The sequence below is a fragment of the Triticum aestivum genome, chromosome 4A (assembly GCF_018294505.1).
Source record: "Triticum aestivum cultivar Chinese Spring chromosome 4A, IWGSC CS RefSeq v2.1, whole genome shotgun sequence".
Lineage (NCBI taxonomy): Eukaryota > Viridiplantae > Streptophyta > Magnoliopsida > Poales > Poaceae > Triticum > Triticum aestivum.
The window spans coordinates 145,791,985-145,798,638 of record NC_057803.1 but is presented as its reverse complement, the minus strand read 5'-3'; the positions used below and the strand labels follow the sequence as shown (position 1 = coordinate 145,798,638).

Below are 6,654 nucleotides of genomic sequence, written 5' to 3'. Positions count from 1 at the left end.
GGAGCTGAGGGTATAGGGAGCGAGGTCGGTGTCCGTGGCAATGGGGCTGAATGAAAGATGAAATTATTGACTGCTCGTTCTCTACAATTTGGATGAGAGACTACACTATGATGCTACTACTTGCGGCTTGATTATTATATTTTTTGAAGTTGCGGTGTTGCGGCCGCTTGCTATCATACAAGGTGAGGGAGAGAAAGAGGGGGAGATTTTGCAAGGTAAAAATATCTTTGTTTTGGGTTGTGCTGTCGGTGCTTGTTTGGTGCTGCTACTAATGCTACGAGAGAGATACCGACTGCTGGCATTGATTATAAGCGTTTCATGGCTGATGTTTATTACTACTAGATTGAGTGTTTTGTAAGCATTGTGCGTGAGGTTTGCATGATCAATATCATGTTCAATTGATTTCTGGTATTTATGAACTATATTGCTGGGACTGGGATGCTTTCTTTTTCATTTTATTTTGTTACGCTAGATTTTCCGTGACAGAAATATTATGAGAGGTGCAACGATTGCTGGAGTATGCCAATTTAGCCAGCGGAAGTTAGGATTGGATAAAAGGAATACTTAAAGGCACACACAATTTTTCACTTAGAGGTAATAAATGGATATATGCTTCTAAAATAACTTAGATGACATAACTCTCAAAGAGGCCGAGATAAAAACAATAGTACCTAAGATGCATCTTTGCATAGGTTAAGTCTAGATGTTTATGCATATCGTTACATCTTGGACGGTACAATGAGTTGCTCTAGAAAATTAAGATGCAAAAGTATGACGATTATCTTGATAGCCTAAAAAATATTGAGTATATCGAGTTTAAATGGAGCCGGCCAATCCTAATTCATGGCCACTGGTCTTTGTTCGCACAGGTTAACGGTAAAAAAGCAAGTCGACAATGCTATCTAATGAGCACGAGGATCCTAAGGGCACATATTTAATCTGCGTGCATTAGAATATATATGCTCTGCGAACCAACCTATGGTTGGATGGTTAGGAGAAAAACCATACTCCAGCTCACAAGGGTACAAGTTCTAGACTTGGCACTTGTGTTCGCATTTTCTTGGGTTCATTTCATGCCTTTCGGCGATGTGTATTTAATGTCAGGAGAAGTTCCCGTTGTCTATGAAGGTTTATGTGATGATTTCGTCAATCTCTAGATGATGTGCCGACTCAGTCTCTCGAAGACGCTCATAAGGAGCATCTTGCGAATTATCTTGATTCCGCTTTAATCTCCTTAATAATGCTTGCATACTACCCACCCGTGCCTTCCTTGGTGTCATTGACCACAGCCTTGCACTCTGATGCTATGATCATATGTGATAGACAAAGATCAAGAGCAAGAGAAAAGGCTTCACGGAACACCAACGCTTCCAAGGTTGCCGGATCTAAGACCCCCAAGCATTTGAATGCCGAGAATCCTAAATATGTGTCTACATCATCATTGCAAGAATATAGTATTAGCCTTCACACCCGTATGGGATGGGTTGGAGACCATGCCACGCTTCACCACTCCCTTCGGCTCAAGGAGCGGGCAGGGCAGGGCAGCATTGAAGCAAGCTAATAAACCTTCATATTTTGTTCACCTGTTAAATAGTCCTATCTTACTTTCTTAACTACATAAATTTATATATGACATTGGTTGACGTATTAACAAGTCCTCTTGTGAATTGATAAGCAGAGACTGGTGCACGGATCTAAATTATTTGGGAAACGAAGGAACTGCACTCTTCAATGGGAGAATGACCCGAATAAATTGGAGACATAAGGGAAGATGGTGAACATAAAAATAGCGTGCAAGTTTTTCTCCCGTTGCAACGCACGGACATTTGTGCTAGTAATAATAAAACACGGATTGACTTCGTAGGTTCACTGTCACAATACGCTTTTTCCCATGAATTTACGCTTTTAATTTGAATTTAAAACATATACGCGAGGTGGTACTAAAAAACCGTTTCGTCCGTCCGCCCGTTTTTCCTTCTTTTCTCTTTCGTAGGCGAGGGCCATAGCCCGTAGAATCCATACGAGACACCGTGGTAGCCGGCCCAGTCAATCTAGAGAGGAGGCAAAAAATTCCGCTGGTCGTAGGAACAGACACGACCACGGGCTCTCCTCTGTCCCTCTCCTCTGGATCCGAGCCGCCAGGAGGCGCACGACCTGCGCGACGCTCGATCCGGTGCCGCGCCGGCTGCCGACCGATGGCCGACGCCGGTGATCGGAGCACACTGCACCACCGGTCTGCCTCAGCTCCCCCTTTCCTTTGCGCGCCCGAGCTCCTCGCTGTACGCCGCCCGGGAGGGCTCGCGCTCGCCGCTCGACCAAAGCCACCGCCGGCCGGTCCGGCGCCGCGCCGGCCGCCGGCCGATGACCGACGGAGGTGTTCGAAGCATCCTGCACCACCGGTATGCTTCATCTCCTTCTTTCCTTCACATGCCCAAGCTCCTCCCTATAAGCTGGCTGGGAGGGCTCGTGCTCGCCGCCACCGCCAGCCGGTCCTCCCTGCACTTGCCCGCGACCTCTCCGCCCCCTCTACACCGCCCTACACCTCAACTTCAGACGCACATGTGTTTGTGGATGTTCTCGGTTATTTTTTGCACACAAGGTGTTTGTGTGTTTGTCTGAGCCAGTTTCAGTCACAGATCCTTGAAGTAAACTCCCACATACGAGATTAGCTCTCCTTCCATATGATTCAAAAAATGGTAGGATGGTGGGAGTTAATTGGGATACTAGAATAATGGGTTGCTAATTAATTTACATCATGTGGAGTCTCAAGACACATGGGTACGCTGGCTCCTATTGTTTGACAAATTTATATTGAACTTTCTTTAATCGTATAAAGGAGTTGCAGTTAGGTGTTGCCCTTTTTATGCCTAGACACAGCAGCTCCAATAACATCTGGACGCTCATGGTGAGATATATTAATTATTCTTATAATGGTCATCTGAATTTGCAGAGACAATTAGATTTTGGAAGCAGGAATCCTTTCCTCATAAGATGGATGAGCTGTAGGATTTGATTCTGTTCAGCTTGAATTAGTTTTTCATCATCATGTTCTATGTATTAGGAATTCATGCCTTACAGCTCTAATTTTTTCGCATTGTTGGTGTATGCTGGGAGTCACATTGTTATGCATGCTAGCAAACAGTAGGATTGAAAGTCTTACCCTGTTGGTTATTAATATCTTTTCCACTATAGTGAGGTTCAGCAATTTAATTCGTATTAAGGTCACACAAACAGTTTGGTTTTCAGATTTGTCTTGACAAACATATTTGGTTCAACAATTTAATTCGTATTAAAGTCACACAAGCAGTTTGATTTTTAGATTTGTCTTGACAAACATATTTTTGCAGATTATCCTTACATAAGCAATTGATTTCTGCAAGTTCCTTTCACTTCTTATTTATTTCTTCACTTGGTTATGATGTACTGCTATTCGTTTTCATGATGATTCATGCATTTTGTAGTTTTCACTCACAGAATGTTCTCTCTAAACAAGATTGGTTCCCATTCTTACAGTGAAGTAGCTACTGAGCAGTGAGGCCATCGAGCGACACCAGACCGCGGGACAGCGTGAGAAGAGGCAGGGGGTGTCTGGCGGGATGGGGAAGACCACGAGGAAGTGTGGCGATGGAGTGCAATCCCGAAGAAGAAGAACATTGCAAAGAAAGACCCTAGCCAAGCGCCACCCAATTCTCTTTCATTGACCTATCTAATGGCCATCAATTCAATTGGTCCAAGCTGCTGCGTTTGACCTTCCCACTGACCCACTACATCCTCGCTCAGCTGCTTCTGCTATGTTTCTTCTCCATGGCATTGTCGGCTGCCAGTGTGCCTGACATCATGCCTATGTGACCTCATATCATGCTCCTCTACGTGTTCTTCTCACCCTGGTTCCATGAGGAGAGATGTTGTTCTGTGGTTCTGTAGCTCTACTCCATAGCAATGATGGAGTCGCCTCCAGATGGGATAGCAATTATCTCGGGATCATGGTGAGGTTACTGAGTCGACCCTTCATTTGGCTCTATTCGTGTGGATCTATTCATGTGCATCTGTAAACTGTATTTAGGTACAACTATTGTTCTAGCACTTGTGTTTATTATTTTTGTAAAAAAAAGATTTCTTGATCTCATTAAATTGGGGTTTTATGTTGACATGAAATTCTAACTGAATTTGCTATTTACCTGACAATTCCAACAATTTTTTGTATTGTATTTGCATGTACGGAGCTGCCTAAGCAACGGCCAGGGGGCATATGCTTCTCCTACCACTAACATCTTCATCCTATTTGAGCCAGAATAGCTTTGGTGCCCTCTCTCGCTCATGGTGAGGCCGTGCACGCTTGCCATGGTTGTGGCTACGAAATCTCAGACTGAGTCGCTTCGGTCGGGCACTATTCAGGTACAACTCACTTTGCTCCACCATTGTTGGTTGCTGTGCATCACATGCTTGATGAAATTCAGAGATGGTGTTGATCTTGCTCTTGCTAGACCATCCTTGTTATAAATCATTATTGGGTTCTAGCTAGGGTCTTAGGAATTGATAATTTCCAGATTGTATCGCTGAAAATGTAGTTCTTATAAGATTCTCATTGTCAAGTTGTTATGGTAGCATGAGTGAAAATATGTTCCTTTTAAATGCTTAGATTCTATAGAAACCTCTAATCTATATCCTAAATTACTGTATTGTGTGCTCTTGTAAAATAAACTGTATATATTGATTCAATTTATATATGTAGTACAATGATTTTGCTCACATCACAAATATCTAACAACAAGAGTGGTACTGAGTTCACTTGCAACCAAAACATTTAAATTCCAGTTCAACATTGCATATTCCTATCTAATAAACGGTCAGATGTTTCAGATTAATGTGGGAATTTCTAGCATATTCCTCTTTTACGGTGACGCCAGATTTGAATTTGAAGGCGTACTTGCCCCTGAGCTGGCGGTGCCTGAGAACAACGACGACAAAATTCTGGCATCGTCTCCGAGCTCTGTCGCAAGCAACGCAGGAACGCCTCAGGCTCAAAGTCGGGTTGCTGTGCAGGCGAGCGGCAGCAGCCACTTATGTCTCTTCCAAGAAGGGCGTCACCTTGGAGGAGCATAACGACACCGGCTGCAGCGGCGCACGAGCCAACAAAGGGACAGGACCATTGGAGACGACGGACACAGAGGTGCATGCTAGGCATGCCGATCATCAGACACTATGGAGCGATCCCACCCGTGATGCCGCAGTACACGCAGCCATCGCCGCCACCGCCACATGCCATGATCTACGGGCAAGTGCCTGCTCAGCAGCGTACAAGAGAGATCACCGCGGGGCCCTACTCGCCAAGACGATGCTTCTCTTATCGTGCTTATTTACTTGCCTTCTATGTGTGACGAGAAGGAGCGGGAGATTCAGAGGCTCAGGTTGGCATCACTAGGTGAGTTCCCTGCTGATTTGTCGAGCACGGGATATAGACTATAGTCGGGTTCCTTCCTAACTCTGCTGGGCCTAATGAAGAGAAAGAATCAACTTTTGAGATTAATTGGCTAGATCCAAGCAGGCAGCTGCACAACATCGTCAAGGAGAAGATGAGAACAATGCGATGTTCAAAGAAGCAGGCTCCAGTTTTGGTAAATGAGTAGTGATGTTGCAACCACCAAAACAAATCTGAAAAATAAGACAAAGACAAACAGGTTGAGAGGTTGGTTAATGATATGGAAGATCAAGTAAAAAACGAATTATTGGAAGCCCCGGCAAGCAAAGTAAAGAAAACCCTACTTAACTTGATCACAAAGGTTGGATCGTGCAAGTACATGTTGTATAAGTTTACTAGGCTGGGACAGGTCGTACTGGTGGTTGCTGGCAGAATTCTGATGTGATTCACATGTTCTTTAGTTCAGAAGATGAAACAAAAACTCTCCAAAGAGGGGAAACAAGCACAGATAAAGCCTGAAGAGATATGCAATTTGGACTTATAGGAACTGTCACTTCATTATTATAGTGGAGTTAAAGGAAATAGGAGGCATGAAAACATGGCAAGCGAGGAAAGATCACTGCTACGCAAGAAAAAATGCAAGTCCATGTGATTTTGCAATAGGAGAGGCTTAGACTTTCAGGGTTTTTACTTGAAAAATCGCATTTGGTACTTCTGAGTATTTTTTATACTGTTTTGCTCCATCAAAATTCACCACATGTTTTTGTTTATACCCGTTGCAACGCACGGGCATTTTTACTAGTAATATTAAAAAAGGAAGAAAGGAGGGAATCTCCCTGTGTTTCCGCATAGATGGAGTAAATTGCACAGAAGTACCACAATTGGGGCATTGAAAGCAGATTGGTATCAAGATTGGTAATTTTTACGTGTCAGTACCAACTTTGGGGCGAGGCGTTGCAAAAAAGGCTAAAACTGCAGTTTATATGTATTGACAGGGAATCTGACTGGTTGGGCCCGCCTGTCGGGTGCTGAAGTGGCAAGTTTTTTGCAGAATACTCCCTTGCTTTGTGCGTAATCATGTAAATGCCCAATTATTTCGGGAAAAAAGGATCCTACCAGAGGCTTTTTTTCCGTTCGTAATTTTTACCACGGATTCGGACTCGTTTGCAAATTTGCGTCGGTTTGAACAAGTAAATAAAACGAACAAAAATAGATACAAGCGCGGAATTCGTACC

At 43.8% G+C, this 6,654-nt stretch overlaps 1 long non-coding RNA gene across 3 annotated transcripts; it reads left to right on the top strand.

The window, feature by feature from the left end:
- The first annotated feature begins 2,038 nt into the window (after positions 1-2,038).
- On the top strand, positions 2,039-6,175 carry LOC123085648 (uncharacterized). Of its 3 annotated transcripts, none has more exons than XR_006439842.1 (3): positions 2,039-2,399; positions 3,514-4,395; positions 4,861-6,175. It is a non-coding gene; the product is annotated as an uncharacterized lncRNA (long non-coding RNA). The 3 variants fall into 3 exon arrangements; XR_006439843.1 differs by lacking the exon at positions 2,039-2,399 and having other exon boundaries at positions 2,865-3,986; positions 4,224-4,395; XR_006439841.1 differs by lacking the exon at positions 2,039-2,399 and having other exon boundaries at positions 2,865-4,395.
- Positions 6,176-6,654: the final 479 nt, after the last annotated feature.